Below are 22,380 nucleotides of genomic sequence, written 5' to 3'. Positions count from 1 at the left end.
CGATGCGGTTTTGCATTGATTACCGCCACCTGAACGACGTCACCGTCAAAGATGCCACTCCCCTCCCATGGATCGACGACTCCCTAGATTCCCTTCATGGGGAATCGTGGTTCTCTACCCTCGACCACCAATCCAGGTACTGGCAGGTCCCGGTACACCCAGAGCACCGAGGCAAAACCGCTTTCTCCATGTGGAACGGGCTGCACTTTGAATTCAGTGCCCTGCCGTTTGGCCATTGCAATGTCCCTGCCACCTTTTCCCGGCTAATGGAATCTGTCTTGAGTGGCCTCACTTGGGAGATATGTCTGGCCTATCTGGACGACGTCATCATTTTTAGCCAGACCTCGGCCGACCTTTTGCAGCACCTCCATCGGGTCTTTACTAGGATCCGCCAGGCAGGCCTCAAACTCCACCCCTCTAAGTGTATCCTGGCCACCAGGACTGTCTCGTTCTTGGGACACGTTATCTCCCAGGCAGGAATCTCCCCTGACCCTGACAAACTCCGCGCCATAGCTGACATACCGCCACCGCAAGACGTCCACGCCGTCCGTGCCTTCCTAGGACTCACGTCCTACTATCGTCGTTTCATGAAGGGTTTTGCTCAAATTGGAAAACCTCTGCACGATCTGACCAAGAAGGGGGAACCTTTCGTATGGACTGAAGCAAGATGAAAGGCCTTCCAACAACTAAAAGACAAACTCGTCTCTGCTCCCATCACGGCTTTTCCCGATTATACCCACTCGTTCCGCCTCTACACCGACGTTTCTCTCACCACAATAGGCGCCGTGCTCGCCCAGGTACAAGCCGGCCGAGAATACATTATTGCTTGCGCCAGTCGCACTTTAAACCCAGCTGAGAAAAATTATGCCGCAACTAAACGAGAATGCCTCGGCATAATCTGGGCCCTCCAACATTTTAGGGCCTACCTTTCTGGAACCCAGGTCACAATCATCACTGACCATCAGTCTCTCCAATGGTTGCGTCAGTCGGACTTGCATAACGCCCAACTCGTCAGGTGGCGCGAAACCCTAGAAGAGTTTCAGTACGAAATCTCCTACAGACCTGGGAAACTGCATACAACTGCATACCAACGCTGATGCCCTCTCCCGCCTTCCCATTCACGCGGTACAGCCAGATTCGGACCTCTTGCACCTATGGCAACGAAAGGAATGGCCACCCTGGATTCCCGCCCACCTATTCACCAAACTATGCTGACAGGGCGATCACCTTCTAACTCCATCCAGGCACATTCTAATAACCCCCAATGCAGCACGCAACACCTTACGCCACCTCCATGTCCATAACGGCATCCATATGGGTACCAAGAAGCTAGTTCAAGTGTTCAACAACACTTATTGGGCTTCAAACCCTTCCATCCTCGCCAAGGAGGTAGTTCAAACTTGCCGCGCATGTGCGCTAGGGAAGGATGTCACCCGGACCGCTGGACCCTCAGGCCACATCACCGCCCATAAACCTTGGCAACTCCTGGCAAAAGATGTAGTGGGCCCCCTCCCTTCCAAATCTGGGTATAAATATGTGATCACGTTTGTCGACACATATTCGAAATTTGTAGTAGCCTGCCCGGCGAGAGAACATCATGCCGTTGCTGTCGCCGATGCTCTTCTCCGACACGTATTCCCTTATTTTGGCATCCCCCAAGCCATCCATTCTGACAATGCCCCAGAGTTTTCTGGTAAAATCTGGGGAGAACTTGCCAAGATATTTTGATATAAGATCTCCCATTCCTCGCCTTATTGGCCACAGGGAAACACCGTACCCTGATGAACCAACTACGTACACGCATCGAAGCTATGAAAAATGATGACTGGCCAGCCCATGTAAAGATCATTCAATGAGGCATGAATTCCTGTCCCCAAGAGGACGGGGTTTCTCCACATGAAAGAATCATTGGCGAATCCCCTTTCCTGCTACCACTACGCCAACATCTGCAACCACCTGCCGCCACCCCAACCACTGATCCCTTGCACCTTTTGAAAAGTCAGCTACACCACTTACAGAAAACACTGGACCTTGGCCCCGACACTGCCTCCAACCCCTTCAGCCCGGGCGATACTGTCATCATCGCCCAACTTCCCACCCCCAACAAACTCGCCCCCCGCTTTACAGGACCCCACAAGATCACCCATGTTCCAAACCCCTACCAGGTTGTCGTGGATTACCACGGCACCCCATGCACCCTCTGAAACCGCCACATGCGCCCTTTCCGCATGCCCACCCCTGCCACCCCGACCCCACACCCCCCACCTGCCCCTGCTCCCGCACCGCCTGTCACTTCTACATACGAGTGTTATGTTTCCTCCTCGCCATCCCCCACCACCCCCCCTACCACCTCAGCCTCCCCCGCCACCACCACCCCCCGCACCTCACCTGACATCTCACCCGCCACACCAACCTCCCCACGCTCACCCTCACCCCTTTCCTCCGCCGCCTCACCTTTTCCACCCGCACCCACGTGCCCCACCCACACCACAGAACACCCCACTACCACTCCCCCTCCCCTCCACACCTGTGCACACCCACTCCGACAACCTCACCTTCCGCCGCAGCCCCAACACGTGGAACAGCACATCCTAATCAACCCCACCCGCCCACTTCCCCACCCACGCCCACCCTCAGAACCACCACCACCCACTCCAGCCAACTCTCACGCCCACCTGCCCGATACACCCATACCCCTACACCTCCTGCCTCCCCTCCACTTCACACCATCATGATACATCAAGCCCAAATCCCCTCCACCCACATTCCCCAGAGACTCAACGCCGCATTAGCACTGCACAAAACCAGGCCCGGACCCTCAGTAGCCAGCATACAGCCCCCTACCACACCAGTGACAACACCAACCAAAATGAAGATCCAATGAGCCATTTGGGTGCCGACCACAGGCAAGAATCAGTGGCTTAGAGGACCATACCACCTACTGACCCTCCTCAGATCAACCCTCACCGACTCCACGCTCTTCCTCGCCTGCAACGCCGAGCAAGAAGAAAATGTCCACACCACGGCTTGGCAAGCCCTGCTCCAGCATCTCCAGCCTGCATATGCCACCCACGACACTCACGTATACCACCTCCAGCCACGGGGACGTGACTTTTTCCAAGGGGAGAGTGGTAAAATGCATGGCTTCCAAATCAGTGCCCCTGGAGACGATGTGAGAGAAGAACAACATAGTGTCCCCAGATTCACAGTGAGAAAGAAACAGTGTAGTGTCCCCAGAAACACCCTGACACCCCTACCCTGACCACACGGAGTAGCCACACCTACACTAGGGGATCCAATGCGACAACGGCATAAGCCAGCCCGGGCCGTGCGCCCTTATCACACTCAGCCATCGCACCGCCACCATAGCGGACAGAGGACACTACTTTCGGAAAAGGGACTGCCGAATCAGACTGGGGTGGAACTGATATTTCAGTTTCCATCAGCGCCCCTCTGGAGACGGCCGATTGCCGCTCCCGCCTTTGTCAGTCGGCCAAGCATCGCACTGAAGGTGTTTCTACCAAGACGGCCGATTGCCGCTCATCTCTTCTGCCCCAGGAGACGGCCGATTGCTGCTCCACCCTCCTACCAAAGGAGACGGCCGATTGCCACTCTAGAAGCGTTGCCCTTGAGACGGCTGATTGCCGCTCAACCCTCCTGCCGAAGGAACTGGCCGATTGCCGCTCAACCCTCCTGCCGAAGGAACTGGCCGATTGCCGCTCTGGAGGCACTGCCCCTGAGATGGCTGATTGCCGCTCAACCCTCCTTCCAAAGGAGACGGCCGATTGCCGCTCTAGAGGCGCTGCCCCTGAGACGGCCGATTGCCGCTCACTCCTGCTGAGGGTGGTGGCTGATTGCCGCTCTAGAGGCGCTGCCCCCGAGATGGCCAATTGCCACTCCACCCTCCTACCGAAGGAGACGGCCGATTGCCACTCCACCCTCCTACCGAAGGAGACGGCCGATTGCCACTCCACCCTCCTACCAAAGGAGACGGCCAATTGCCACTCCACCCTCCTACCAAAGGAGATGGCCGATTGCCGCTCAACCCTCCTGCCGAAGGTGGCGGCTGATTGCCGCTCTAGAGGCGCTGCCCCCGAGATGGCTGATTGCCGCTCACTCCTCCTGCCGAAGGAGACGGCCAATTGCCGCTCCATAGGCGCTGCCCCTGAGACGGCCGATTGCCGCTCCCCCCTCCTGCAGAGGAGATGAACCCACGGCCTCTGGAGAGACAACCAGAGGTGTGCTGACTCCCCCACACAGCCATGGCCTATTGCCGGGCCCTATGGCCAGACAGAGGTGCTGACATCGCCCCTGCTTGAGACAGACGCCCAGCTCCCCAGCACCAGAGGGACCCCGTGAGGCCCAATAGCCTCCCCTGGCCTCCGGTCCTTATGCCTGGCCCTAGAGAAGACTCACCTGTCGAGCCCCAGCACGAGATGGTGCCGCAGCCCCCACCTGATGGCGCCCCTTGACTCTGGAGACCACAGCCCTCAGCCTCCTCGGGCCCTCCCCAGGACTTCCGGGCGCAACCTCTCCACGCCCAAGAGATGGCGACAGACCTCCACCTCTGGCCGAGACAGGAGCCAGAGACTCCTAGACCTGTTTGGCCCCAGCCCTGAGGGCCACACCCCTAACCCCAGCCCGGAGACTACGGGCCTGTGCTCCACGTGCAGCCCCGGACAAGAGAAGACGCCCCTGCAAGCCGTCCCGTGCCCTCTCGGCACACCTTTCCCTGGAGGTGCCTCTAGCCCGGCTAAATAGACGCCGGCATGTCTTCCCGCCGCCCCCACGACACGAGTGAATATATGTCAAGTGTGGTATTGCCCCAAGACTAGTGACGGAAATTATATTAAGTGTGACGTTGCCCTAGAAAACAGGTTACAGTGATATAGTTACTAAATATATGTCCAGTAGCAGGGCAAGTGAAATCACGGGCGAGTGAGTAAGGATGAGAACAGTGAACGAATATCGAGAACTCTGACTCATAACTGACGCCCTCATAAGAAACCAGTAAGAACTCTTCCCCTGAGGAAGTCTCAGTAGTGAAAATATACATATGTCCTTTACTGTCAGAAAACCATAGAAAAGTGAGAATAATATCTGTCCCTTTGTATTACCATAAACGCAGTGAATATCCAGTGCCCCGCTATTCCCTCTCTCTCCCTACAACATCCCCTCCCCATAACTAACGTAATATAAACGAGAGATAGATTAAATATCAAACCCTTCTTCTATCAAGTGATACCAAGAGTGAATTAGAAAGACGTATCCTTTCCCAATATTACTATAACTCTGTTCCAGCTCGTCACGAGTCCTTCCCCTCCCCCCCCGTGTGAACTCCCCCTCCCGCGCTCCCACGAGCATCCGTGTTCCCTGTACACCTGTTCACTAGACTTTCTGTGTTGGGAGCCATAGTGGTTAAGTCAGTATCCTGTGAGATACTAATATCCTAAGTAAGGTTTTATTTCTGTGTCACTATTCATGTTGTAATATCTGTATTTTGTCCTGTGTCTGACTGTGGGAATATACGTGTAAAAGGTTATTGCCTAGAGTTTTTGTGTCCTGCCTCTCTTTCATTGCACTAAGCTCCAGTCACGAAAGAGGACCCCGCTACACGTTAGGTGTTTTAGGACCGAGGAGTCTGGCCTTTTTCACCTAGCATTACAACATATAAATTCGTACCAAATGAACAAATAACTACTTATTCTGAGTGGTTTGGAATAGTTATCACTGCCACAGAAAAAGCGACACTCACAGTGCGGCTCCAGAGATAATGGTAACACATGTTTAAAGGGTCGCTTGTTTATACCACTTCTAAGCTCAGGTGAGCTCTCTGGGGGGCAATTTCCAGTGTTTCTCATAAAAAGCGGAGGTTTTAGCCAAAAAAAAAAAAAAAATCGAAAAACTGACGGGATAGGGAGGAGGGGTCAGTGGTGAAAAATCGGTCGGGATGCGGGGGACTAAAAACAGAGTATTGCTACACTAAATAGGTGGATGATGAGCGCCCCAACCAAATACATTGAGCGCCCCTACCTACCATACAGCTCAAAGTATTTTTGTTGTTACTGTTATTTACGTGTTTTAGGTTGCACGCAAGAAAATTATTGGCAATATTTTTTAAAGGCTCGTTAATTTTAGTCGAATTTAATAGTTAAAACCCAATCCGATTAACCACATGTGGATTTGGTTTTATATACATATATATATATATATATATATATATATATATATATATATATATATATATATATATATATATATATGTTTTCCTTTATGGGATTTTTTTTTTTAACAGTGGTTGCAGTCAGCTGCGGGTAAGGGGATGGGTCTATTATGATGTGGCAGGGGTAAACCAGCTCTGCTGTCGGGCCCTGCTGCGGATGTCACTGATTGCACTGCGCAGTTGACCCTTGTGCGGTGTGGTGCGGTGAGGATCTGTCCCTTCTCCCCTTTGGGGCTAAGATGCGAATGAATGTGTTTGAATGGATGAGTAAATGGGGAGTGTGTCGTCCTGTCTCGGCTACCTCCCTTTCCTTGGGGGAAGCAGCCTAGGTATATAGATAGATAGATAGGTTGCAGTATATAACTGAACTGTAAATCACTCTGTGCTCAAACCTAAAACAGTATTGTACTGTAACCACTGCTGTACATCATCCTTTCGGCATATTCACTTCTGCCCCAGATGTACAATAAATCAATAAGTACTGGGGATTATGATTTAGTAAGTCAGACCACTACTTACTTTTAGCTTAAATCAAGGTCCGAAGCATCATTCTCATGAATAATGGTGGGAGCTGCAGGAGTCATGAAAAGAACAGACCATGAAGAGCGGGAAATAAGAGGAAGAAACAAGAAAAGATTTTAGAAGCTGAAGACTGATAAAAAATGATGGATTTATGGAAAGTGGAAGATGTAATATGTTAAAAAAGAAATAAATGTTGCATGTAGAATTATTTATGTTATCAGGAGGACAGGTGAGGTGGAATTACATGGAGGAATAAAGAGATGACACAAGTTGCTGAAGGAAGAATAAAAAATACAGAGGCTGATTAAGTAGAATTGAAAACTAAAGAGACAGTGAGGTAAAAAGCGAAATATTCTGCAAAGAAAAGGAGAGAGGAATACGGATGTCTTACAAAGAAAAGAGGGGGTAGGTGAAAAGTTTGGAAGACTTAGTGTGAAGTGAAGAGTCTGTAAGGTGCTGTTCTGGAAGGAGATAAAGTTAAGGAGTATGACAAATCATATGAGTAAGGGTATGAAAGATAAAGTGGAGAAGAGAGATGGCGAGAACCGTTAACTGAGTAAATGAATGCAGAGGCTGAAAGAAGAACTTAAGTAAAAGAGGAATGGCTAGGAAGATGAGAAAGACAAGTAGGGATGGAGTTACCAAGGGGAATGAAGGCTGTACGTCATTAAAGTATGTTAAAATATGGAAGGCTCCAGGAAATGATGGGTGTGGTGAGATGCTGAGGCATGTCAGAGAGGCAGTGACTGAATAGATTTGGAGGATCTATTGCACGGCTGAAAGTCAGGTATTATTTTTCCCTTGTATTTGTCTTATTATGCTAAGAAGTTTTACTGTAAGGAGTACAGTTATTTGAACAGTGGCAGAGGAGTAAATCCGGGTCTGTCGATAAAAAAAGCATTGGAATTAGACTGGGAAGAAGTGCTGATGACATCCTCCCACTGAGAAATAAATACTCAAAGTAAAGAAAGTTTATGCTGCTTTCATGGACAGGGACATTGGAAAACTGTTAAGGATTTGGCGAGCAGATGGTAAGCTGTTTGAGGCAATCAAGGGTATATGGTACTGTGCTGTAAGTGAGACTGCAACAGCATTAGTATGGATGGAAAGCTACTACAGTACGTTTTTGGTCTGAATGTTACATTGGAACAAAGTTCTGTCATGTTACCTTGTCTGGTTGATACAGATTTATATGGGAGGACTATACTGAAGGAGGTACTGTACTGTAAAAGGAATGGCAGTAGGTGCTGGCATACAGAATTTCTTGATATAAGTGTGGAGTGTGTTCTTAAATACTGTTGAGAAACAGGATTTACTGGAAGTTTCTCATATTTTTACCATTTCGTGTTAGAGTTGCCAGATTAGGCTTTTCTTTATAATATAAGGTATAAATAATATAAAACCAAGAAAAAATTAAAAAACTAAAAATACAAAAAATAAATAAAATAATATTTATTATATATATATGTACGTGTGTATGAAAGTGTGTCTGTATATATGCATGAAAACGTGTGTGTGTGTGTGTGTGTGTGTGTATATATATATATATATATATATATATATATATATATATATATATATATTGTTACATAGCCTATGATTTCATCAGCCTTTGTGTAATTTTAACACACAGTATGCTGCATGTTTGATCACGAGTGTGTTCTGCCTCAGTCCCCCCCTTCTACCGTTATAGTAGAGTAAGTCGTTCTTTCTGTTGTTCAGAGCGGGATTGTCAACTCTTTGTCCCCATGGCTTCATTTGCGCGTCCTTCTTACAAGTTGTATCAAGCTCTGCTGGCCCCTATATAATGAGCTCAGTCTCTGCATTATTGCCACTTAGATCTGCTCCTCATTTTGTTCACATCTCTGTCCTCCCCTGTACAGTTATTTTTGAGTGCTCAGGCAGTCTCCAACCATCTAGCAGCTGTGTAATTTGAGTATAAGTGTTGTTGCATTTTGTTCTTGTACTGTATAGCATAAGTTTAATTTGTAGGCCTAGTGAAGTTTTTGTAATTCATGTAAGGTTCTTATTGTCAGCTATCATTTTTAATAATATTTTGTATCTGTAATAATTTATCTTGCATTAACTGAGCATTACCCAGTGTATTTTCATTTTATTAGGGCTGACTTAGATAAATTTACTCTTGCTAATTTCGTGTTAATAGAGGCTATTGCAGTTAACCATATATTTAACCTGTTTTTTGTCATTATATTATCCTTATGAGTCCTGAATGTTTTGTTGTTAGTTTGAGCATTAAACTTTAACTCGTAATTTTACGTAACTCTTTTATTTTGAACCTGGACCTTTACGGGACAGTAGTGATTTTTAGTATTCTCACTTAAAGTGTCCATTATCTTTCTCTGTTCCGTAACATAAATTTGGCGACCTCTTATCAGGATATTCAGGATATTATTATAAGGATATTGCTCGATATTTTCTGACTGTGATTTATTCATGATGTCTACTATTACTACGCTTGATGAAGCCAAAGATTTTTTGTCAAATATGCAAACAGTGTGTGATGTAGAAAACAGAACAAAGAGAGAACTTAAGCTTGTTGCTCAGCAATTGGGAATTGCTGTTCGCTCTCATCATTCTAAAGATCAAATTGTTGACATGATTAATGAAAGCTTGTTTAATGTAACTCTTCCAAATGAGCGAACGCAGATTGAATTAGCTAAGTTACAGCTAGCCCTGCAGGAGGCTCAGGCTAAGGAGGCGGAGTCTCGTGTTAAGGAGGCTGAATTTCAAGCAAATGCTAAGGAGGCTAAATCTTAGGCTCGGATTCAGGAGGCACAGATACAGGCTCAGGCACAAATTGAACTAGCTAGGATTCAGGCAGACCATGAGTATCGCATGAAACAAGGTGGAACTGGATCATCTAGCTCTGATGATTTTGATGTGGCTAAAAATGTTAAACTTGTCCCTCCTTTTAATGAATCTGATTTAACAAAGTATTTTCAGTTGTTTGAGAGGGTAGCTACAGGTTTTAATTGGCCCAAAAAGTATTGGCCAGTACTCCTTCAAACTGTTCTCACCGGTAAAGCTCAAGTAACTTATGCATCTTTGCCTCAGGATCAATCTGATAATTATGATGTAGTTAAGAGCTTGATTCTTAAGGCTTATGAGCTTCTTCCTGAAGCCTATAGAGTAAAATTTAGGACAACTTACAAGCAAGATAAGCAATCCCATGTTGAGTATGCAAAAATCAAAGAAGATCTGTTAGAGCAGTGGTTAAATTCTAAGAATGTGGATTCTGATTTTGGTAAATTTAAGCAGATGATTTTGCTGGAGGACTTCAAGAGGTGTATTTATAAAGATGTAAGCCTATATCTTGATGAGAAAAGAATAGATAATTTGTCTGATGCTGCAGTTTTAGCTGATGAATATGTTCTCACTCACAAGAGATATTCTAGAGGAAAAGGGAAAGCTGAGAGTAAGTACGTTGCCTATACTCAGAGTACAGGTAACAGGAAAGAGAATAAAGATGATGTTTCTCAGGAAGTAAATACCAGCTCCACCTCTAGATTTCAGAAAAGTAGATGTACTTTTTGTAGTAAGCTTGGTCATACTACGGAGAAATGTTTCAGGAGACAGCGTGATGTGAACAAAAAGGAGTCTTTAAATATTCAGTCAATTGGTCTAGTGTCCACTCTTGAGAGTTCCCAGAATTCTTTAACTGAGTTAACTGAACCTGCTTTGAGGGGTAACTTAAATTCTCATGATGGAGCTCCTCTTTTGAGCAGTAACGTGGGTGACACTCTCAAGAGTTCATGTGCTAATTTCCTGTCTGATGGTTTTGTCAGTCCTCTGGACAGTAATGACAGGAAATCAGTTCAAATATATCGTGACATAGGTGCTTGCCAATCCCTTATGCAGACCAGTGTTCTAGGCTCTAATGTTAATTCCTCTGATGAAACTGTAATCTTACAAGGTGTAGGGAATAATTACTTCTCTGTCCCTCTGTGCAGAGTGAATTTAGAGTCTGGTTTTGTTAATGGTTCCGTTATTGTTGGGTTGGTTGAGACACTCCCAATGTCAGGTGTAACTTTCTTACTTGGAAATGATATTGGTGGAAGTCAAGTGTGTCCAGCTCCTCAGTTGTCTAGTGACCAAGTGGCTGCGACCCAGGATTGTGATGTCCCTGATGTGTTCCCTGCATGTGCTGTCACTAGGGCTAAGTCTAAAGTTACTGGTGATTTAGAGGATAATGATGATGATGATGTTATCCTAGCTGACACTTTTCTTGCTAATTTGGACCACTCACCAGATGAGGCAGTACCCCGTAGTGTTGATAATTTGTCTCGTCAAGAGTTGGTTGAGTTACAGGTTGCTGACCCTGAGTTGAAAGGTCTAGCTAACTCTGCTTGCAGTGAGGAAGAGTCAGCCGGTGCTTCTACTTGTTATTATGTAAAGTCAGGAGTATTTATGAGGAAGTGGAGACCCCCAACAGCATCAGCCGACTGTGAATGGGAGGTTGTACATCAAGTTGTCATCCCTCGTGTTTGTAGGCAGGATATCATTAGAGTGGCTCATGATTCCAGTTTGGCAGGACACCTTGGAGTGAGGAAGACTGTGGCATGCATTTTGAAACACTTCTACTGGCCAGGTATCTTCAGAGATGTTTCCTGGTATTGTAAGTCTTGTCACACCTGTCAAGTTGTGGGGAAGTGTAATCAGACCGAAAAGGTTGCACCTCTAGTTCCCATTCCTCCTTTTGAGGCGCCTTTCACCCGTGTGTTGGTGGATATTGTGGGCCCTCTTCCCAAGACTTCTTCAGGATTTTCTTATGTGTTGACCCTGATTGATATGGCTACTCGTTATCCTGAAGCCATTCCACTTAGAAATATCTCGGCAAAGAACGTGGTTAAGGAAATGCTAGGGTTCTTCACAAAGTTTGGTCTGCCCAAGGAGGTACAGTCAGACCGGGGAAGTAATTTCATGTCAAATGTTTTCAAGCAGTCTCTGAAAGAGTTGGGCATCACCCAGATCACGTCTTCAGCTTACCATCCCCACACCCAAGGAGCGTTGGAGAGATATCATCAAACACTCAAATCGATGCTCAAGAAATACTGTTTGGAACATCAGAAAGACTGGGATAAAGGTCTTCCATTCATTGTGTTTGCTGCAAGAGAATCTCCAAATGAATCACTGGGCTTCTCACCTTTTGAACTACTGTTTGGCCATGAAGTAAGAGGACCCCTTAAGTTACTCAAGGAATGCTGGCTGTCGGAGGAAGATGACGTCAACCTGCTGGAGTATGTGATGAAGTTCAAAGAACGGCTGTCCACTGCTTTACAGTTGGCGAGAGAGAATTTAGGAGCTGCTCAGGAGAAGATGAAAACTTGGTATGATAAGAAGTTCAGGTTACGCCACTTTCAGCCAGGAGATCAGGTTTTGATTCTGCTACCGGTTCATGGGCAACTTCTTCAAGCCAAGTTTAGTGGTCCTTATTTCGTGGAGAAGAAACTCAGTGATGTCAACTATGTCATCGCCACACCAGATCGTAGAAAGAGCAAGCAACTATGTCACATCAACATGCTAAAGTTATATCACAGGCGGGACGAAAATAATCCAGTCTGCACTGTAGCTGTTCCACCCGAGTCTGCAAGTGAAGCTCTCCCATGCAGTATGAGCCTGAGTGATAGTTTGGGGAAGAATCCTGATATCATGAATGATCTCCAGACTAAGCTTTCTCATCTACCTCCCGAGGAAAGGCAGGAGTTTTCGGCATTACTGCAGGAGTACCCGCAAGTGTTCCGTGCCACTCCAGGAAGAACCACTGTGTTGATTCATGATGTCGATGTTGGAGACGCAAAGCCAATTAAACTGCCTCCTTACCGTGTGAACCCAGTGAAAGTTCCTCTCATCCAGAAGGAGCTTGGCTACCTGTTGGACCACAAGATGATTGAGCCCTGTCAGAGCGAGTGGAGTTCTCCTGTCACTCTGGTCCCTAAGCCAGGTGGGTCACAGCGGCTTTGCATCGACTACAGACGTGTTAATCAGATAACCAAAACAGACACTTACCCACTCCCTCGTGTGGAAGATTGCATAGACAAGATCGGAAAGGCTAGGTACATAAGTAAGTTTGATTTGTTAAAAAGATACTGGCAAGTACCTATGACTGAACGTGCTAGGGAGATCTCATGTTTTGTAACACTAGGAAAGACTTTTGCATGTTCTGTAATGCCATATGGTATGAAGAATGCACCAGCCACATTTCAGAAGCTCATGAATGTTGTAACAGAGGGTTTGGCAGGGTGTGTTGTTTATATTGATGATGTATTAATCTTCAGTGACAACTGGAAAGATCACCTTTGCCATGTCAGTAAATTTCTTGAGCGTTTAGTTCAGGCTAATCTTGTAGCTAATTTATCAAAGTGTGAGTTTGGTCAAGCTAAAGTTCAGTACCTTGGGTATGTAATTGGTGATGGACATGTTGCACCACCAGGAGCTAAGGTTCAGGTTATAAGTGATCTTCCCAGACCTAAAAGTAGGAAAGAGCTACAAAGATTCTTGGGAATGGTAGGTTATTACAGGAGATTTGTTCTTAACTTTTCTATTCTTGTATCACCACTTACAGACCTACTGAAAAAGGGAGTTAAATTTGTCTGGACCGATAACTGTGAATCCTCTTTCAACAAACTTAAAGCTATTCTATTAAGTCAGCCAGTGCTCGCTACTCCAAATTTTGCTAAGCCTTTTAAGATGGCTGTTGATGCAAGTGATACAGGAGCTGGGGCTGTTTTGCTGCAAGAGGATGATCAGGGTATTGAACACCCTGTATCTTATTACAGTAAGAAGTTCACTCCACCTCAAAAGAACTACTCAACTGTTGAGAAAGAGCTTTTGGCCTTGATTTTGGGTTTACAGCATTTTTCATTTTATTTGTGTTCTGGTTTTGACCCCATTGTCATTTATACCGATCAGAACCCACTGAAATTCCTTAGTAAGTTTAAAGATAAAAATCAGAGATTGACAAGATGGAGTCTAATTCTTCAGGAGTATTCATTAGACATACAACATGTCAAGGGGAAAGAAAATGTTATTGCAGATTGCTTATCTAGACTTTAGACAGATTGTTTTAGAGTAATAAGAAATTTCCTTTGTAAATTTCTTTTTTCTTTGTGGGGAGGTGTTACATAGCCTATGATTTCATCATCCTTTGTGTAATTTTAACGCACAGTATGCTGCATGTTTGATCACGAGCGTGTTCTGCCTCAGTCCCCCCCTTCTACCGTTATAGTAGAGTAAGTCGTTCTTTCTGTTGTTCAGAGCGGGATTGTCAACTCTTTGTCCCCATGGCTTCATTTGCGCGTCCTTCTTACAAGATGTATCAAGCTCTGCTGGCTCCTATATAATGAGCTCAGTCTCTGCATTATTGCCACTTAGATCTGCTCCTCATTTTGTTCACATCTCTGTCCTCCCCTGTACAGTTATTATTGAGTGCTCAGGAAGTCTCCAACCATCTAGCAGCTGTGTAATTTGAGTATAAGTGTTGTTGCATTTTGTTCTTGTACTGTATAGCATAAGTTTAATTTGTAGGTCTAGTGATGTTTTTGTAATTCATGTAAGGTTCTTATTGTCAGCCATCATTTTTAATAATATTTTGTACCTGTAATAATTTATCTTGCATTAACTGAGCATTACCCAGTGTATTTTCATTTTATCAGAGCTGACTTAGATAAATTTACTCTTGCTAATTTCGTGTTAATAGAGGCTATTGCAGTTAACCATATATTTAACCTGTTTTTTGTCATTACATTATCCTTATGAGTCCTGAATGTTTTGTTGTTAGTTTGAGCATTAAACTTTAACTCGTAATTTTACCTAACTCTTTTATTTTGAACCTGGACCTTTACGGGACAGTAGTGATTATTAGTATTCTCACTTAAAGTGTACATTATCTTTCTCTGTTCCGTAACAATATATATATATATATATATATATATATATATATATATATATATATATATATATATATATATATATATATATATATATATACATATATATATATATATGGCCTTAATGACCAGGGGCTTTGGCCCCAATGGTCGATAGGCCTGAAAAAAATAAGCAAAAAAAAAAAAAAAGAGTTGCCAGTTAGCCTGCTATTTGTGAGCAAAGGTATTTTGTAAGTTGTGCATTAAATGTTATGCTCATTTTCTCTATAATGTTATATTTATGTGATTGTTTGTTGAATTATGTAATTTTATCTCAGTTTGCATGTTAAATAATTTAGAGTGTTAAGCATACACGTGTATGAAAACTCTGGGATATTTTGGATGTCTCTGGGTTTGTAACTGTTGCTCCCTCGACAATGCACGAAGCTTTGGAGAAGTAGTAGATCACTCTAGACTATAGGAAGCATATATGTGGATGGGGAAGATACTAGAGCAGTTTCAGTTCAGTCTGAGTTTAGTTCAGTGTCAGTACAGTGTAATTACAGATTGCATAGTTCCGGTATTTGTGACAACAGTGAAGTGTAATAGGCATGCATTAAGTGTAATTGCAGTTAGTGAAGATTGTATAGCTCCAGTACTTGTGAAAACAGTGTAGTTGGCATGCATTAAGTGTAATTATTTGGAGAAAAAAGACAGTGAACTTAAGAAGCCGGTGTTTATTTACAACGCCCAAGCTGGTCTTGTTGCTCACCGAAAGGCTGACCATAAGAAGAACAACTCTCTGGGCAACAACCTTTCTATACTGAACTACTGCTGTTGGAGCCTGTGGCAGCGTGGGAGGTGGACATAACAATCCAGGTTTTACTTTATTGAATTTTTCCAATGGCTGGTAATTCAAAATTGTTGTCTAATCAGCGTTAGATGGAATTGTGGAACTATAATGTGGCACAGTTTTGTAGTTTACTCTGGAATTAACACTCAAAAACTTTTAAAAAGATAAACTATAGTGAGAACCTATTGTACCTTCTGAATGAAGAAAGCCTGAAGAAAATGTGTTTTTTATTGTTCGCTCTCTGGACTAATAGTAAAAATTGTAACGCTTGTTGAGTTAATTTGCAGCTGTATGTGACAAACTAAATTTGACTGAATGTAACAGGAGTAAGGTTACGTTTTTAGAGGAATGAATTAACAGAATGTGCAGTGAATGTGACTGGCTATTTAGTGGAAGATGAGGTCAATGATTAAAGATAAGAGCATGTATGGTAAAATATAGGAGAGTTCTTGTGAGCTGCAGTTATCTGAAATTGAAAATTGGGTACTGTAGCAAGAAACCATTGCATGACAGTACAGTAATGCAATTCCATAACTAATACATGAAAGCAAAGCATGGACACTACTGGATTATCACTTGTCTTGAATGAGAGCCGTAGAGGTTAATTATATGAATGGAGCTTATGAAGCAACATGGAGATAGGCAGAAAAAAGAAATTTATGGGGAGTGTTGTGTTGGAGTGGATGCTTTAAATAGTAACGGGAAGGAATGATTTGATGTGGTGCAGCCATGTGCCGTGAATGGAGGGTGTTTGACTAGCAGAGTGTATGAGTGAAATAGGTGGAATGAGAGAAAGGGGAAGACCAAGGATGATGCTGAGGAATGGAGTAGAGAGTAATGCGAGTGGTATAGGATGGAGAGAGGGACATCCGTTGGTTGGGGCCAGGATGTCGTGGAGGCAGTTTGTTCAAGATCACCTCATGGAGGATATGGGTATCTAGCAGTACAGAAGATACAAGTAAAAATATTTACCATGAATTCAACAATGACAATACTCACCCAAGTAGGTTTGTTTATCCTGGTGAAAGCTTGTACTGGGTGGTGGAGTGAGGAAGTCCTTGAGATGGTAATTCATCACTGGCATACAGGTGTATGAAGATTTTTTTCATAAGTGAGAAGGAAAGATATGCTAGCATTGATAGGTTTCAGTTTGCACACTACCTATTAATAATCTTGTCAAAACAACTCTGTTTAAAGCACCCGGTTGTGACTTACAATTCTTGGGGATATGGAAAAGAAAGGTCTCTGTGTTTTATCTGTATATATTCATGAAATATATCGTGATAAATTTTTGTAAATACTAGCAGAATTTTACAAATTCGTGTAACCTTAGGCTAGGCTCAGCTATGGTAATTGATGGTTCTTTGCATCTTAGAGTGTATCACAAATACGATCCTTGTACCATAAACAGACTTGGATTCTGGGTTTGTTGTATGGTATGTCAGTTTTCTTAGATGTTTAAATAGATGGTGAAAAAAATGACATGGTATAAAAGGATAAATTTATTAATAATTACTCAAGAAAGTGTACGTAAATAAAGAGTCAGTTAAGAAACCACAAGAGAATTTCAAGAACATTGTCCTTCAAACGTGAAAATATGTACAGTAATCTCGATTAACCAAAGCCACATTAACTGACAAAAGTCATCATTTGACAAGCAAAAATCTCGCTGATTTAAAGCAATATCCAGGAAAGAGTGAAACCTAGCTACCCAAAAGTATGTGAATATACCATAACAGATGCTGTTTTTTTATTACAGTACTGTATCCTTTACAAGTCACCACAGGATCATAATCATGCAGGACCTCAACCATCCTCAAAACACAATTACCATATTTCATTCAGTAGGGACATGCTGCACATACAACATTATATGCAAGGAGCATAATATAATACCCACTACACTTTTGTTAGCTACCATATTTTTCAATAGTGATCCCAGAGTCATGAAAATCAAGGTAGCAAACTAAATATGAACACAACAATCAAATGTGAAGAGAGAGAGAGAGAGAGAGAGAGAGCATAGTTTATGCTTAAGCAAATATCAGTTTCACTTTAGATTACTGGCTCCCACAATTGGGTCAGTCATGCACATCCACGGACATATGAACCTGCTACACGTTAAGTTGGTTGTTGGCGATACCTGGTAATGCGCCGTAGTAAAGCATAGGAATCTATAAATGAACTTCGTGGCTTGTGACGATGATCCTCGCTTGCTGCTGTTTATTTTTGGTGTAGTTATTATGGAAAAAAAAGGAATAATCGTCGACAAATATGTATGCACAATTATGTTAAATAATTATCGTTACTAGTGCTCCTTATGAGCTTTTTTTCTTAAAGGCGTGATAGAATTTTATTAGAAAGAAAACATACAAGATTTGTTAGCATCTCACTCCCAGGTTGAGCACATATTGTAAGGCCAGCATGAAAATAATATTCGTTCATTGGAATTCAAAAGGTTTTGATAAATGTATCCTTCACATATATGCAGATTAATACATTCTTATTGTTAATGCAACGACTGCCATAATTTAATGAAGGTAACTCATTGAAATTAAACAATGACAACAGTGTACCATCCTCCTTTGTCATCTCTTCCCCACACCAAGTCAGAGACCAGTCGAGTCAGGGTGACCAACTGTTCCATTCCATATCACCTAGACATACGATACACTGCCATATAAACCCCACATCTCTTAGTTACCAACCTCAATATGTCTCCAGTAATACAGAGAATGTTACTGTGAGGTGTAAGAGTAGAAGATTAAACCCTGCCTGAGCCCTCTATAAAAGTGATACGTCACCATGCAATATTACTATTACACCTTGTTTTATATGAAAGGGGGAATATTTAATGGAAAGTAGTAGCATTGATTCTCCCAGCGATAAAATATAATCACTAAGTTATTTTCACTGACGTGTGTCGGATGAAAATTATCTTTCATCCGACACATGTCAGTGAAAATAAGGACTTAGAGATTATATTTTATCGCTGGAGAATCACTGGCATATTATGTAAAGACAAAACGAAAGTGATTGTTTCATTAGCCCGCAACCCTTCACCTTATAACTTGTCGCACGAAAATTAAAGATATGATTTCCAGGCATGTGATTCATTTCTTTAACTACTGATGAATAAAATGACCATATCCATTGATATTAAATTTTATGAGTACAACACAACAAAGCATTAATACAGGCCAAGTAGGCACTTGGATGTGGAGGCACAGCATCAAAAGATAAGGATGAGTTTATCAGGCTTTTTTGCTTAGTCTTATCAGTAGGAACTACTGTACTCTGTGACAGACACCTTATTCACAGAGCAACACCCTGTCAACTACGATTAAACACTCATGGAAGGTAAGGATGAAATTTACCAATAAATATGAACAAACTGGTTGGCACAGATCATTTAAACAAATGGAAGAGAATTTCCTTATCCAATTGCAACTAACTGTTAGGAGGTTTGAATACGAGTAAGCGGAAAAGTTGGCTGGTGCCGAGTGTAATGTTTTCAATCGCCAGCTGAATGATTTATAAAGCCAAGGCATAGATTTATGGTTTGTGTGTGCGTGCGTGTGTAATTCACCGGGTCGGTCAGGATCACTTGATGGTCGTGATCGTCAGCATTTTTACCCTCCCGGAAGGGAGCTGAGAGCTCATATAGTCCGATCTAAGGGCAAGGCTGTGACCTTCACACAGCCACACACCCGTTCCCTTGCTCAAGGAGGACAGTAACCACCCACTTCGTCAGTGAAACTTTTCACAACCTGAGCGAGGCGCGAACTCCCGTCTACCAGATGGCAAGCGAGAACGTTACGACTGCGCCAGCGAGCGGCGTGTGTGTGTGTGTGTGTGTGTGTGTGTGTGTGTGTGTGTGTGTGTGTGTGTGTGTTCTTACCTAATTGTTCTTACCTAATGTATCTTTACAGGAATGAGTCAAGCTCGTACTGTCCCGTGTCTTAAACCATATTTATCGTACATATCCTTAAATTTGTGAATTGTTTTGGCACACACTATTTCATTCGGTAGTGCATTCCATTGATCAATTGCTCTGTTTGGGAAACTGAATTTCCTTACGTCTTTATCACCTCTCTTCTTATGCAGTTTTTTGCAGTGTCCTCTTGCTGATGCTTCTCCATATGTTAAGTAATCATTTATGCCTATTTTCTCCTTTCCTGATATGCACTTATATAGCATTATCATGTCACCTCTTTTCCTTCTCTCCTGTAAAGTTGGTAGATTCAGTTTATTTAGTCTTTCTTCGTGGCTTAGGTCCCTTAAGCTTGGTATCCATCTTGTAGCGGCCCTTTGAACTTTTTCAATCTTGTCTATGTGCTTTTTGAGATGAGGACTCCAGACTACTGATGCATATTCCAGGGTTGGTCTAATGAATGATGTTATTATCCTTCTTAGCATGTCTTCATTTATGTATGTGAATGCTATTCTCACATTTGCAAGCAGTGTATACATGTTCCGTACCTTCTCGCTGATGTGGTCAGCCGGAGATAGTCTGTTATTGATAATCACACCTAGGTCTTTCTCTCTTTCTGATGTGTATAGGGTTTTATTTCCTAACTTATAATCCCAATCAGGTCTTTTTCCACTTTTACCAAACTTGATTACATGACACTTGTCCACATTGAATTCCATTTGCCATGTGCTACTCCATTCATGAAGTTTATTTAATTCTTCTTTGTAGCTCTTTGTAAGAGTCTGTGTTAGTAATTCTCCTTTGTATTTTTGCATCATCTGCAAACATATTCAGATAGCTCTCATTTCCAGTGTTACTGTTTATATCATTTATATACACTAAAAACATGATTGGTGCCAGCACTGAACCCTGTGGTACTCCACTAGTCACTTCTTTCCATGATGAGTAGTTTCCTCTTAGTACTGTCCTCATTTCTCTTTTTTATGAGAAAGTCTTGCATCCAACAAAACAGTTTGCCTCGAATTCCTCCTTGATAGTACAGTTTCCATAAAAGTCTTTGGTGTGGTACTGTGTCAAAAGCTTTCTTGAAATCTAAATAGATACTGTCCACCCATCCTTCCCTTTCCTGTATTGTGTTTGTTACTCTGTCATAGTAGCTCAACAGATTAGTAACACATGATTTTCCTTTTCTGAAACCAAACTGTCTTTCTGTTATCATACTGTGTTCCTCTAGATGATTTACCCAAGCCTTTCTTATAAATTTTTCTAATACCTTGCTTACAACACTGGTCAGTGATACTGGTCGGTAGTTGAGTGGATTTTGTCTATTTCCTTTCTTGAATAAGGGGACAATATTTGCTTTTTTCCAAATATCAGGTAGTTTACCTTGACTCAAGGATTTCTTGAAAATTATAAATAATGGTTTACTTAACTCCTTTGCACATTCTCATAATACCCAACATGAAATTTCATCAGGACCACTTGCTTTTCCTCTGTCTAATCTACTTAACTCCTCCTGTATTACTTTTTCTGCTATTTGTATATCTGGTGGTATGTGTGGACATGCGTGTTCCACATAGTCCCTCTCAAAATTTTTTTCTTCTGTAAAAACTAATTGGAAATTCTTATTTAGTGCTTCACAAATATCTTTCTCTTGTGTATAAGTGATTCCCTTGTCCGTATTGGATTGTATTATATCTTTTACTTTGGTTTTGCTTCTGATATAGCTGTAAAACAGCTTTGGTTGATCACTACTTTTATTTATTATATCCTCCTCAAACTGTTTTTGGGCTTCCCTCCTTATTCTTGTATAGTCGTTTCTTGCCTGTTTGTAATTATTATACGCCCTTTCACTATTGTGTCTTCTGTATCTATTCCACAACAAATCTCTTCTTTCTTTTGATTTTTTACATTCTGTATTGAACCATTTCTGTACTTTCTTATCTGCTTCTTTGTGCTGTGGGATGTACTTCTGGACTCCTATTTCATAAAATTCACAAAAATTTTTATATACAGCATTTAAATCTTGTCCTCTAAGCTCATTTTCCCAATCAACTTCTAAGAAATACTTCTTTAGGTCTTGATAATTTCCCTTTTTATAGTTTAGGCTCTTTTGTAACTGTCATTGCTGTTTACTATGTCATATGCTATCCTGAAGTTATAATTTAGTACTGCATGATCACTTTTGCCGAGTGGAGGGTGCTATATTAAACTGTCAATATCATTTTCTTGCCTAGTAAATATTAGATCTAGCACTGAAGGTACATCAAGTCCTCTTTTTCTGGTGGTTTCCCTCACATGTTGCGTTAAGAAAAACTCTTGTACGAGATCCAGGAGCTTTTGGTCCCAACAGCTTTCTTGGCTATTTATATCTAGAGTATTCCAATTTATATTTGTACTAAAGTCCCCAGTTAGTATAATTCTTTCCGATTTCTCTTCCATTTTATGTAGCAATGATCTTATACTCTGAATTGTACTCTCTGCCAGGTCCTCATATTCATCTCTTTCCCATGTGTTTGATCTGGGTGGCATGTACAAATTGGCTACAATTACTTTACCTTCAGATGTGTCGATCTCTACTGCAATCAGTTCTACTTGTGATGGTATATCTAGTTTTATTTCCTTGACTTTTAGATTTTTCTTAGTTAATATTATAATTCGTCCTCCTTTTTTTAAATTTCTGTCTCTTCTCCATATATTGTATTCCTCTAAGTTTGGTATGTCATTGGATATCCTTGGTGTTAATTTTGTTTCAGTTAGGCATATTATTTGTGGTTCATTTTCTCTGACATAATCATTCATCTCTAGTAATTTAGATACCATTCCATCCACATTTGAGTACATGAACTTTATCATCTTGTTTATATACTTGTCATGACATGGTTCTACTACATTCCTCCTGTTTCTTCCATCCTGTTTGTGTACCACTTTCGTACCTGCAATCCTATTACTTTGTAAAAAA

Source organism: Coenobita brevimanus, chromosome 83, assembly GCF_032717465.1.
Source record: "Coenobita brevimanus isolate Jiangsu-jjx chromosome 83, ASM3271746v2, whole genome shotgun sequence".
Classification (NCBI taxonomy): domain Eukaryota; kingdom Metazoa; phylum Arthropoda; class Malacostraca; order Decapoda; family Coenobitidae; genus Coenobita; species Coenobita brevimanus.
Note: the sequence above shows the minus strand (reverse complement) of the source record.